Source organism: Callionymus lyra, chromosome 6, assembly GCF_982586985.1.
Source record: "Callionymus lyra chromosome 6, fCalLyr1.hap1.1, whole genome shotgun sequence".
In the NCBI taxonomy this organism is placed as follows: domain Eukaryota; kingdom Metazoa; phylum Chordata; class Actinopteri; order Syngnathiformes; family Callionymidae; genus Callionymus; species Callionymus lyra.
In genome coordinates this window covers 18,300,627-18,315,235 of record NC_141823.1, presented here as the reverse complement: position 1 = coordinate 18,315,235, position 14,609 = coordinate 18,300,627, and the positions used below count along the sequence as shown (strand labels likewise).

At 36.9% G+C, this 14,609-nt stretch overlaps 1 protein-coding gene across 2 annotated transcripts in view; it reads right to left on the bottom strand.

Moving 5' to 3' along the window:
* ankrd11 (ankyrin repeat domain 11) overlaps nucleotides 1–14,609 on the bottom strand; it is a 79,334-nt gene that overhangs the window by 48,207 nt on the left and 16,518 nt on the right. For both annotated transcript variants that reach the window (XM_087794023.1, XM_087794024.1), the window contains exon 2: nucleotides 1,370–1,450. The gene's annotated coding sequence lies outside the window, so the exon portion shown is untranslated. The remainder of the gene's footprint in view (nucleotides 1–1,369; nucleotides 1,451–14,609) is intronic.

Below are 14,609 nucleotides of genomic sequence, written 5' to 3'. Positions count from 1 at the left end.
AAAAATAAAATTTGTAATATTCCCTTTTTTCAGTGAAACCCAAAATTAATCTTCACAAAACGGCCCTTTTTCAATTAGAGGTCGACGACACACAGGGTTTAAAAAGTTCAATAAAAATATGGCACCGGGTGTTAATCATCCAGCACAGGCAGGTCTGTTTACCGTAGAGGCCAGGTGGAGGATTTAAACTTGTTATAAATAAAAGTCTGATTCTGATTTAGTGAGCCGCTTGCCTGAAAACCATGTGACTGGTATCACATGAGGAGAGAGAGAGGAGGTGGAAAGGGCTGTGAGCGAGTGGCGATTCGAGTAAGAGTGCGTGTGCTTTCAGCTCTAGCTTCAAGCATTCATTGCTCCGGCGTGTGTTCGACTCTATAATAAGCTTTGTGATCAGTTTCCTTGGTTTCCACTGACAGTAAGGAGATATAGTGATCTAGAGGAGGTAAACACTACACTGCTGGAAGCGGAGACACAGGCGAGGACGGCAATAGAAGAGAAGAAGCTAAATATGAAAAGATGCATCCAAACAGAAGTAGCCATTGATGCATTTTTTACCAAAACTCCCAGGTTTTCAAAACATTTTTTAAATAGGAAAATCAAAACAAGGCGTCACTAAGTTGTCCTCATCCAACCTACCATAAACAAATGCCACTTTCCAGAATCTTTAAATTACAACAACACTATTATGTGATTTCACACGCATCATGTTGATACATGTTTGGAAAAAAAACTCATGCAGCTTGTAAATCCAAAGCGTTTGACAGTACAGAACTCGCTTGCATGGGCAGTACACATTGAAAAAGCAGGAAAGTGTTGTGTTGTCTATTTGCATTGAACGTGTGAGAAGCAGACAGAGGGTAAAGAAGGGCTTTTGTTAAAACAGAGACTAATTCTGCACTACACAGGCTCTGACCTACTTTTGGTTTCTAACACAGCCTCTGACAATAGGGCAGGAAGGCAGAGGTTAGGCATGCACTAAGCCCTCTTCTTTATGGAAGCATTCCAGTGGATAACGCTGTATGCTGATGTACCTTGAGCTTGCTTGTTGGTACAAGCTACTGCTGCAACAATGTGACTGCATTTGGGACAACTGCACATTTTCCATCGCACACAAACAGCCTCCATCACAACCCAATTTCAGATAGCAACTTAAGATGTAAAGTGACTTGTGCAAAATGCACCTAAAGACCATAATACGAATTAGTTGTTTCGAGAGGTATGATATTTGTACAATCAGTCAATTTGGGGCTGCTTAAACCACAACAAGCGATACGGAATTGTAAAAGATTCCAAAGAGTTGAATAATCATCCCAGTGAGAAACAAAATCAAAGAAGCAAAAGGAATAAAATGGGTTTTATTCAGACGTACCGATTCCATGGTGGCGTGAGAATTCTAGTCGGCTAATATCCAACACGGAAAACGCATTAAGAGTCCAGTGTCTAGAGGTTCCTGTAAGACAAGAGGTAATTCATTACAAATTGGTGAGGTGTTGTACAGATGATGCAATACACAATGCGTATCCTCTCTTTAGGCAACATTTAGAGATATTTTGTGCAGTATCTTCCTTCAGGTGAGGAATAAACTTTAACTTCCTTTTCCACATACAAATATGTTATTGTAAAAGCAATGCAACACATAATGCACACCATAATGTAATACAATTTACAATGACATAACAAGTTCTTACTAATATGGTTTCACACTACTACAAGTTAACTTAAATATTTAAAATGTTTTAGTGCAAAATAGTAGTTAGTCACAAATTAAATGTTAGCATGGATCCCCCTTGCATTTGCCCCATATATTTGCCTCACATTCTGATCATCAGCCTGGATCGACAACGGAAACAATACTTTATCCGAGCACATATGAGAAGTGAACATACAGAATAAGACAAATATTGAGGGTGGCAGGTGGGTTTGGAGGAATAGATTCAGGCAAAGAATAGTTGGCCTCTTGTACAATTACAGGGAGAATGATAGGAATATATTTGTTTAAGAACTAGAGTGGATCTATGAAATAGAGCATAAACAAATAAACCATACAGTGTAATTGGTAAACAAAATGGTAAAAATTAAAAAGGGATACGCCTATTTATGTAGCTGGTTAAACCAGCAACACACATTTTTGTTGATGGACTGATTAGAGTTAATTCCAAAATAATTAGCGCTGCCAATCTTACAGACGCAAGTGAGTTCTTGCCAGGATATTTTTTTACAGCGTGGGGGGGACCTGTGCACAGCGCAGCCGCCATAGCAACCTGAGCCAACAGACAGAGACGAAAACAACAACGAGACATAGAAGTACAAATAGACCACTTCACAGAATGTGATGCATGCATTATAACGGCGGTACCTTTAACACATGATTTTATAAAAAAGGGAAAACAAAAGAAAATCCCCCCCTACGCTGCTTGAGACACAGCGTCGGGGGCCCTTATGCGAACAACGCTGGCGAGAACCCTGATGAACAGTACAACACCCATGTGATGTTACAGATAACTTCTACGAGCCAATAGTAAAGGATGTTTTGGCTATTTGGATATTTCCCATATTATTCAGGCTCCACAGAGTAAAAAACCTCGCAATATGTTTCAGCAAATTGAACAGAAGGTACATTTAGAAATGAAATAGTACCCGGCTTATCATATAAATTATGTTTTTACTTATTTTTGGTTACTTATGCAAATTATTTGGCCTGACCTTTGTTTCTAAATATAACTTTAGATAACTGGTAGAAGATATTTGACTTAGCTGAAGAGATTCAAATTTTGTTCAATTTCTCAGTCTCAGTTTTCTGCTTTTTTTCTTTTAAGCTAAAGACTGTTCCCACTTAGGCCCTGCAACTCCAAAAGAGAATATATATATACAATAATAATATCCAACAATAGAAGTTGTCAAAAACATGTTTCGGTTAAAATGTTCAACTCCATGAATTCTGCATTTGGTCCTTTTTTTTTAAAGCAACAAGCACTTTTATGATAAAAAAGTTTAAAGCTGTTTATATTTAATAATTGTAAATCAAGTTAAATAGCATAATAAAGTGATTTTATTCTTTGCATCATTTCATATATTTTTTAAGTTGTTCAAACATTTTCCATAGCTCTCGGATTGGTATTGGTGAGAAAAATGAGATAAGTTGAAAAAAAAAACTGTATTGAGACATTTGTATGCAGCCAGAGTAACACCAGGTATCTCAGGTTCAGGGTGAGATAATGATAACGTGTAGCTTCAATACATTATTTACATATTAACAAAACCTTTGTTGCATATTGGCACAAATACATGAAACAAACAGAGAAAAGCATTTTAAATTACATAAAACATGTATTTTTGTTTATTTCAACCTCATCTTGTCAGTTGATCAGTAAACAATTTTACGCATCAATTCGCACACAATATATGGATATAACCGTACATTTTCTACCATAATCATAGAGAATAAAAATGCTCCTTTCCCATGCTTCGCGCATTTTAAACTGAACGAGGCGTTCCACAATAGACGATAACAGCCACAGAAAACCATTGGTTGCTACACCTGAAGATACATGCTCACTATATCCATGGGCAAGTGTTAGAGAGAGGAGATATAGTTACCAAAAATATGTTAAAGCATATTCATTTCTAATCTATTCATCTGCTTTAAAATATTCTTGAGATAACTTTTTTTTTTTTACTGCACCTCACATTTAAAATGCCTGCTTGAGTAGACCGTAAACATACAGAAACTAAATCTCATTTCTAAGATGTATTTACCATCATTAAGTTTATCTATCCATTTAAAAACAACAAATGTCTTGTGTCTAAACTCCCATTAATAATAAAACGAGAAGAAGCAACAGCAGCCCGATACAGAAACATAGGTTTTGAAACTGCAGTATGTGGAGGTATCAGGTACCAGAGCTCTTTGTAATATCTTCACTAATTGGATTCAGTCGTATGCTTCTCTATGTGCTGGAGGCTGAAACATGATACTAGAGGGTGTGCGGGATAGCTTGGGGGGAAGGGAAGGATGTCCAACCGGGACGAGCGAGACATGAAAGGAAAAAGAAAAAAAAAGACTAGCATACCAAACCTTTCCTGTTCAAAAACATCTACATTATTGATAAGGCTCACACAGTGACCAAACGAGCCTGAACCACAATCAGACAATGATACCTCATTGTACATGACGGACAGACGGACTCACAACTTATTAAAAAATGAGAAAGAAGAACAGCAATAGAAATAGCAACAAGAAACAGAGGTCGCTACTTGTAAGCCATGTTATCTTGCACACAAACTAGTTCTCGTCTATGGCAAAGATTAAAGCATCTGTAGGCTACAAAGCCCAGTCCAACAGCGACCTACATACTGTACATTTCTTGTGGATTACAGATTTCTGGAACTAAGCAGCAGACTAGACTGATTCAAGCACGAAAAAGAAAGTGCACCGTAGAGTGCCTCATGTTAATTCAGAGAACATCTACCGTCTATAATATTGAAAATGGTGCAGTATATATTTTAAATTCAAGCCACGTTCCATTTAAGGATAATCAATTTTATTCAGAAAGTACCGACATTCAGTTTCGTGTCTTCATACTGCATCGCAATACGACTTCAACAACGTTTTAGTTCAAACTACATTTTCATTGGTCAGCCCGTTCCTCTAGCAGACATGGCGAACACAGAAAAGCTAAAAATAGTCAGCACAGGAGTAATCACTCAGAATGCCTATGACATAAATTGCTCACAATCCTTGATAGAATTAATCACTTAGAACGTTTGTTGATGTTTTGGTAACATTCACTACTTTCAACGAGCTGGCCAATCCATGTCAGAACACGGGCATAGATTTTCTGACAACAGCTTCATTTGGTGGACGGTTCAGAAGTAGTAGGAAAAGCGTAAACGCGCGAGCACAAGTGGACCTTAACATATGCGAAAAAATGTCCAAGGTAGGAACTGCAATGAGCCTCAGATCCGTTTGTGTATGACATCATGTTTATCGTCTGCCAGACAGACAAGGAAAGAATAATTTATGACCTAAATGGAACCAGTCTGCCTTAGTGTATGTTGCATCGACTGAGATGCACATGATAAATATTTAGAGTCGTTTTGGCTAGAAAAATATTATCTTGGTGTTGGCAAAAATAAAACTGAAAATATAAGTTATATGTATTAAATGAAGTACAAGTTGATGATCAAAATCCTTTTGCGGCCAAAATAAAATAGAAATTAAAGGGTTGGGGATAACAGGTAAAGGCAAATAAGACTTGGTGAACCGTGCACAGAACAAGCTTGCATAGTAATAGATCATCCAAAACACGATAAGAACAGAGATGATGTTCACTATACTGCTCAATCTAGAAAAATGTGTCCAGGGAAGAAACAACCACATTCAAATTCAAGATATTCATCTCGCAAAACCAAATATATATCTCGATATCCGCGCTCATCCTGCATATAAACTGTAGCAGATGTAAAGTTGCACCCGTTCCTGCGAACAACAAACCTCCTTTGCCGTCGATTGACTATTCCACTGATTTAGTGGCAACGAGGAAGTCTTCGCCCATAGTATGGAGATCTATTTTAGAATTGAGGATGTTAACAAGAGGGAGCTGCCATGCAGGTTATGCACCACTTACTACACGAAGAGTATATTACTATGCTGCTATGAGGTAGAAGACACGAGTTCTAAGTTAACACAGGTGAACACCAAGAAAGGTTTAAGGGGTGATTCATTCAGCTCCATCTGTTGACATCCACTAGAAACAAACATATGACAGAGGCCATCACGTATAACATTGATAAAGACATGCTACAAGTGCACACAGTCACAAAAGCTCCCTTGTAAAGCAAATTCTGTACCTGAGGCTACATTTAAAGTTGTGACAGGCCCAACATGTACTTGTTTTTTTGTGAATTTATGAGATGTTTTTAATCTGAAATTATTTTTTTTTTCCCCCATTCAATTCATCTCAATATAGATCCGATAGAAAATGGTAGAAATATGGAGATAAGAAATCCTAGTCTGAAGTGACAACTATCCGTAAGAGAGGCAGCATAAAGATCAGGTGTTTTTAAACGTATTAAATAGAAATACAAGGAGGAAGAAAAACGCAATTACTAAAAAACTTTTCAAGAATAATTTCAGACTCGAACCTCAATTGCATCTGTAAACCTGTCCTTTCCACAGCTCGTGGCTGTAAAACAACCACGTGGTGCCTAGCAATACAAACAATACTTGACTTGCTGGAGGTTACTTGTTCAAGCTTGCTCACCAGTTTGGTAACTGTAAAAGTACATTCAAAACATTCCAGAGAGAAAAAAAATTTGAGGAAGAAAATGATTGGGTGTTTTCGGTACCAACATAATTGTATTGCCCTGTCAGAAATTAATTAATTTTAAAAAAGGTAAATTATATAGAAATTACTTTTTGGTGGAGAGCCACAGCTTTTACCGAAAGACAGTGATACATTTAGTCACATAGAATCGCATAATGAGAATCAGCCAATGCAGAGGATTAAATTGTTATCCCATTAGCCTCATTGTTGAGACAATTGTATAGAAATACTTAGCAGGTAGAAACGAGCAGCAGTCGTCCTAGTGATACTGACAAAAGGGCCTTTGTTGTTTATAACTGCCAGAGTGCAGGTCAATGCACATATGCTCACTGGCACATAATACTGATCTGTGCACGATTACCAGTTGGTAACCTCATCAATGTTACCAATGCCAGGATAGGAAATGGGATCCAATTTATCTTACCTTATCTTTTTGTGTTAGTCATCCTTTCACACAAAATACTAATAAAGGTTTCACCACAATAATAACATAGAATTAGAAAGTTTGTATTTATTCAAATAAATAGTTTAATTTCTACCAGCATTTTGAGAACAAAAAAAAAAGGAGAAAAAGAAAAAAAAAAGTTAAATTGTAAACTTTGTTTCCCTATAACCTGAAAAATACTAAGACTGTCTCTGAAGTGGACAAGTTGGTGAAACAAAATATTAAGGGTGACATTGTGGAACAAAGTGCAAACAACCATGCAAGTGTCAAGATTATAAAGTGATCACAAAAGTCCAGAACTAAATAATAATAATAACACTTATTACACTTAAAATAAACAAGTCAAATAAAATGATTCTTAAGAGTCTTCCCTGCTTTAAAATTAATAGGGTTTTGAGAATAAATGTAAATAAAAGAAGCACACTCGGTATAAATATATAGTATATAAATTATGTAAACTAATCCAATTAACTAGTCAGATTTTAAAAAGGTGTGCATGCATAGACGGACCTTAGAACACAGAGGTCTGGATGTCTTTTATTCATGATCACAGTTCTAAACACAATTCTACTACAAGAAACACTCAATAATAACATTAATGATCAATACGGTTTTGAAGTTAGTTAGTAAAGCGTTTAACAGTGTTATGATTAAACTTAACCTGTTAAATGTATGTTTGTGTCATCATTGATCGTCCTGAAGTTTGTGACATTTAAATGTAACGAAGCATTGACGTCACACACAGAACTCTGCGCCGTCAGTCTTTATTCAACCAGAATGAAACACAAACTCAATTTATTGGATTGAGGCAGATTCCAATGATAAAGTCAACATTAACACTAACAAGAACGTTTGCTGTTCTGTAGAGACGAGAGAAACTTTCAATTGACTGCGTGAAAGTCAACAATAACAAAGTTAACCGCTTTGTCTTTATTTTTTCTTTGAGATGCTTAATAAAGTTAAATCTTGTGAAGCCATTTTTCCTCTCCAAACATCCGCTCACATCTTCTCCGCAGCAGCTGCTGTTAGATAGATAGATAAACTTTATTAATCCATCTGGGGAGCTCTGCTGTTAGCAGCAGCTGCTTCACCAGCGCAAATATAGAAGTATATAGTACGTTTTTCTTCTGCAATTCTTGAAAATCGATCTGCCAATTGCAGGCGAGTATTTCGAACACTCCTGGTAGAATCAAATCCAGCTCCCCCCCCCCCGACATGTACATCAGAATCAAAGTACAGAATATATATATTTTTTATAATGAAAGGCAAAATAATAGGGATGAATTGTATTGCACACTCTGCAGTGTTTCAGTTTCAAAAATTTTGCAATAAAGCCATAGCATGTGACAGTATTAAACACAGGGCACTCTCGCTAGTGTCGTTTTTTTCCCTTACTCACTATTGAACAATCCGGTCTGACACAAAACCAAATCCGCCATTATCCACAACATACAAGAGAGCATGGCTTATTACTGTGACGATACTGTACAGTAGGGTTAAATGATTAGTCGAGATCTGCGATATATAATCGCAATATTAAAAAATGCTATTATTTTATCGCAAAGGTCGGGTTTTTTTATTTTCGAGCTGTCATGTAGTCACGTGACTTACGATCACAGCCGAGCTGAACAAGCGAGACGTAAACACTCCGCTTTAACCCGTTGATCAATGAAATCGCCAGAAGCTGAAGAGCAGCAGTATATGACAACTGTGTGGATAAAATGCTAAGACTGTCTCAATGACATGTAGTATCAGCCTTCATAATCTAAACTCTTCAAACCTCCGTATGACCGCATCTCAACACACAGGTCACCCGTCTGATGGGATGATGGCAGCTCAGATGAATGAAGGAAACAGACTCAAGTGTTTATAACACATTTACATCCTGACATCGGTTTGTAAGTTTGAATTAAGACGTGTGCTGCTGGCGTGTTTGTGTGTGCGCGCGCCGCTGGCGTCTCTGCGTATGTGTGTGTGTGCTGATCCAAAGTGTGTTACCTTGTACATAAATTATAATATATTAATGTGTATGACGTATGAGCAGTAAGAAAAGGCAGAATGAGTGACCAGTTTTTGAACTTTTCTTCACTCTGCACTGAGGTTTGTGTGATTTACTATCGACTTGTAAATATAAATGTTTACATCACACTTTCGTTTTTGAAGATATTGTAAGATTAAAAGTGTAGTAACTAAATTAACATTCTCCCTTTATTTCAAAGTATGCTTGATTTACCTTTATCTTAAAAATAACGTTATCTTGTCACAAAGCAATACATTTTACTGTAAAGTCAATTATTTATTGTATAAGAGAAAAAATGCATAAAAAAATAACTGCTTTTTTATTGCAATCGCAATATTTAGAAAAATAATCGCAATTAGATTTTTTTCAATAATCGTTCAGCCCTACAGTACAGTGACATTTTGATATCATTGCATCCCTATAATATAATTTAACAAGAAGACACCACCAAGAAATTATATATTTATATACATTTCAATTCAATACGTGCTGCTTCATTTTCAAATCAGTGTCTAATAACAATTTAACACCTACAAAAATATTGTCAGTAAAAAAACAACAACCAAAAAAATGATAAAAACAACAGGAGCAGATGAACCCTCATGGAGCTATTATTATGTGATATACATTGCTCTTAGCCATATAACAGTTCACCTTACACAACCTTGCGGTTTCTCTCACCTTTTAAAAATAAATGACTAGATATTTAAAAATATTTAAATCAAACATTTATGATTCTGTATAGGAAAGCCCACTGTGTTCTGTATCTTCACTGGGTCAGTGCTGTGGTTCATGTCCTGGTTGTCCAAGAGACAGTATAAGAAAGTAAAATAATTTTCGGTGGAAAACAAATGGGACGTTGGTTGTGACGCTGCCCGATACTTTGTAGCGTACCAGACTGACGAGCGGCCTTTTACTTTTTTTTTGATAACTGATGCACACGCTGCTGTAAGCCTCAGCCAAAACACAGACAAGCTGTTCTCGCCTTGCTCTGTTCCTCAATCAAAACACTCTCTCTCCCTTTCCCCTCTAACCCGGAAACCAACACCCACTTCCTCAGCCAATCACAGCCAGTCTCATGAGACATTCTCTGACCTACTTAACATCCTGAACCTAACAAAAAATAAACTCCAAAATTATAATATTGATTCCTGATGAGCAAGTAGGGATTGTGTGGCCTTGCCTGGCATTTGATAATGAAAAGTAAACGCTCAATATTCTGTGCGTGTAAGCAAGAGACCACTGTACACCCAATTAAAAAAAAATTAAAAATGAGTCCATCATTGCTGAAACAATAAGATCGTTTTAGGTGGGTGACCAGAGTCGTTATATGGTCTTCACGCCACCCTGACACCAGTGTGTCCTCACGAAATGCACAATAAACTAAGCTGAACCCAAGTCAAAGAACAAAAGAACAACTACAACAACAACAATAAACCCACCAAAACCAACTAGAGATCATCACAATATGAAAAAAATGTGTTGAAATATTTAGAAGATTCTGTCGAATCCTATTGATGTTACAGGAGCCTACACAAAGTGCATGAAGACTTTAGTGTAAGTCGACTGTCCAATGGAGGCTCCACTGTTATGTTGTGTGTTTGTTCAAAACTTTAAAAACGTAGGTTATCCATTTGAACAGGCTATTTATAAAAAATATCTTAGCTTTGAAATGACTGATCTACATTTCCTCAAATAATGTAGGAACATTTATGTTGTCATTTTAATCTGCCGGATCTAATCCTAAACCATAAACATATTTCTACTTTAAACGAGGTTAAACAAGAGGAATGAAAGACCATTTATATTCCAACCTTCTTATTTTTTTTTAGTTTCATTCATTTTAATCTTCCATTGTCAAAAAAAGAAGAGTCAAAAGGGAATGGTTCCGAAAACCTTAACCTGTCTTCTTTGAAATATTAGTTTCTTTGCAGTGGGTGTGAGATGTTCTGCCAGCAACACTACACATCATCAGTCTGTGCCCCAACGCAGTAATGAGTCTAGCTCTGCCATTAAGGTTTACTCACAACCTGAGTGTCTCCACAATTCTGCCATTTGTCATTTGCTGTTGCCATGGTTGCGGTGAGATCTGTGAATATTGGAAATGCAGAGCAGCCTCACTCATGGTACACGTTTTTGGTCTCGGCTCCCACATTCACAATTTCCAACGAGCATTTCACCCCCTTAGAACCATAAATCTGTCATAGTAACAATCATGCGTTATTTAGTTAAATCATCACTAATTTGGCTACTGTAGCTTGAAATCTTCTCTTCGAAGATCCTCAGAAAACTTAAGGTATTTCCAGATCAAACGTAGTCTCCGGCATGACCTGGGTCTGACCTGTGGTCTCCTCCCCGTTGGACGCATATGCCTAGGACACTCCTGAGTGTGGAGACCACAAGGCATGGTTAAAAGTTGCCACAGTTGTTGCCATCATTTATCATCACCATCAGTGATCTTGCTCCTGTTTCACGACCTAAGGTTAGTGACCATAGAAAAGCCGGGACAAAGATCGACTGGTAAATCAAGAGCTATGCATTTTGGCTCTGCCCTTCACCACTACAATCCGATATTGAGACAGAGGTTGTTGCGTCGATCTATCTGTGGACGCACATGATTTTTCTCGTCTGAAAACCAAGACCAAGGACAATCACTGATTTAGAAAAGCCGATTGTCATCCAGGCTTATTCCCCTTTCTGGCAAATCAATTATTAATTATGCACTTGTTTTTTCTGATGTTATACTTCGGTCTATTCCGAGTGAATGGAATGACAATGAAAAATACCTGACCATCTTGCCGTTCATTTTTTCCCCCATAAGAAACCTTGAATCTATCGGCCCACCAAGATGTAGAACATAAGTGATGGATTGTACTTGGTGGATTTAGTGGATGTGCTTATAACACATGCGCAAATGTTGCCCAATTTCTAATAAGGTTTTCAGTCATTTGTCTAATGTACATTTATTATTACCTGTATATTGAAGAATGAATGCATTCAGGTTGTAGAATATTTCAAGATAAAAAGACGAAAAACGATCTCAAATGATGCTCGACTTTGTAACAGAAAAAAATAGTTTAACAAAGCATGCATGCCAGACATAAATGTCCTCCTTTTTCTAGTTTACTGTATTGTTCCCTGTAATTGTACATGGTGCACCAGCTTTCATTTTGTATTGCAAACCTGGAGTGATCCAGCGCATAATCCAACGGCAGCAGAAAACACTCCTCGTCTGTCAAGGATGCAGACAGCTTCTCGCAGCAAGACACGGATGGTACAATGTTGTCAACTTCTGCAGTAATGCCTGCATTTTAAATGTATATGTCCCAGAAAATGCAGAGGTCTACTAACTTCATCTCAACAAAATATCAAATAGCCTTCTTTATCACGGCTGCTTTTGCCTCCCTTTAGTCCTGGTTTACAACCTGCATCCACTCTAAATTCTTGTGCAGTCAGTCCCATAACACGCAAAAGTATTCATAACATTAAATACATACGAGGTCATCCTTTTTCTTTTTGGAATTACTCTCATAACTAGGGATACTTGGCCTCTAAAAAGTGTTGCGCCCACAATTTACATTGGTCTTTAACAGGCCTAAAGTTTATTTTGAACCTCTAAAACAAACATTGCCGTTATCTTTTAATACCAACTCAATGTTTCTTTTTCCACTGGAGAAATATTCCAGTGAGACCCATCTTTTTTCCATCGTCAAAAACATTGTTATTGACTTAGATAAGGATGAACATAAACAATACATTTTACTGACAACACCAACAAGTGATTCAATCAAGATTGGCTCAGACAACGATCGAAATATAAGGGAATGATTAGGTGACAGAAGTGAATATGGAGATAAAATAAATGAACAAAAACGTTTTAGTTTTAGACAAATTAGCTTATAATGTAAAATCTCTGGAGCTTTAGTCATTTACAAAATCAACACTATTCATGTCTTTGATTAATACGAATGATACATGGGTATTACAACATTTCTTTTAGACGTAAATTTCAAGTTTCTTTTCATATTTGAAATGTGAAAAAATACACATCATCGTAGTTTACTTGACCGACAAGGGAACGTAAATTTGCCACTGTAGCCTCAACTCAATTTTTTAATTGACTCATCATAATCGAGCTCAAACACTAACATTTAAGTGGGGTCTTGCTAAACCAAAACTGCATTTCCAAGATGGATGCAACGACAGATTGCCTTCAACACTATGCTTCAGGAAAAGACGGGGACAATGACTTCACAACTCCAGTAGTAAATAAACAATATATTGTGTTTCCATCTAGATATTCAAATTCAAGATATTAATATATCAAAACCAACTATATCACAAAATATTACCGCTCATTCTGCATGTAAACTGAAGCAGTAAAGTTGTACCATGGAGTATATTTCAGAAACGAGTGAGACTTTGTGCAGGCTGCACATCGCAAAAATGGTGGAGAAGCAACGCAGCACAACAAACTTGTTCTGAAAAAAACAAGACCACTCACCACACAAAGAGTTTATTACTATAAGGGAGAAGACAAGTTCTCAATAATCCCAGGTGAATTCCAAGTCTAGGTCCACCAGAGACAAAGATGATGCCATCATGTATAACATTGATAAAAACATGTTACAAGTGTACATATTCACAAAAGCTTCACAATATTTAAAGTTGTGAATAGTCCTGGACATCTGATGAACCTGTCAAGTAAAGAGTGCAACTGTCCAGAATTAGAATTATTTGTATTATACCATTTGTGTGTGCATTTACACAGACTACGAATTTCCTTCACTACAGCTGTGCAACATTGGACATTAAATGTCTTTAGGAGGACTATAAAATATTTCACTGTTGTTGCACTTCCAACTGAAAGTACAATATAACATATACTGACTAAAACTATGTCTACATCTTTCATTTGCGAGTTAATTATATTTATTACTACCGTCCTCTTTTACTTCATCTTTTTTATCTAATGCAATAAATAATTCACTTTAATCTGCAAAATTGCAGGTTATTTAAATTTTCTTCGGCAATCTAGAAAATCGATCTGCAAATTGCAGACTGCATGTGGGTATTTAGAACACTGGTTAGTTGCCGTTTTTCTGATAAATATTTGTTTTTCCCATTGATAAAGATATTTGGTAGAAATATCATGATATCAAGTTTAGTCCATAAGGTCCAGCACTAGTTACTATGTTCAACTCTTATACAGAATGTGAGTTCCACACCCTTCCTGTGCCTCCAACGGAACTTCTTTGAATGCCATTTGGTAAGGAAGAGGAAGAACCTTTGAAAAAAAACAACTAGGTTTTATATTTAAAAAAGGTCAGATGGAATAATATTGTACAAGGGGAATGCCTTTTTAAACTGTAAGAGGCAAGACAAAAATGGACACGTATGGGATGGAAGAGGTTGGCATGAGGGAGGACCGAGGAAAAGATTGTCTGCCAAGTGTGTGAAAGAGCAGCATATCAGAAACAACCAGTGCTCTTAGTTTAGTCCAGCAGCTAAACTATCCAAGTATCTCAGGAGTCAGCATGATGAAATACAACTCGCTGGCTTGTGGCACATGCTTGCATGGACAATATGCGTTTGTTGAGGTCATTACAACCGAGCTTTGACAGACTTTTACTCAATCCGTTTATAGCGTCATGTGAATGGTTAGGATTGCAGGGCTCGTAAATGTTGCCCAATTTATTTTAAACGGAACTATTATGCAAGAAGTGACTGGCATGTGACTGACCTTGGGACAGAAGGTTGTAGCTTACGGGAAAATTGAAGAAAAAGGCATACAAATGTAAATATACCAAGAAGATGA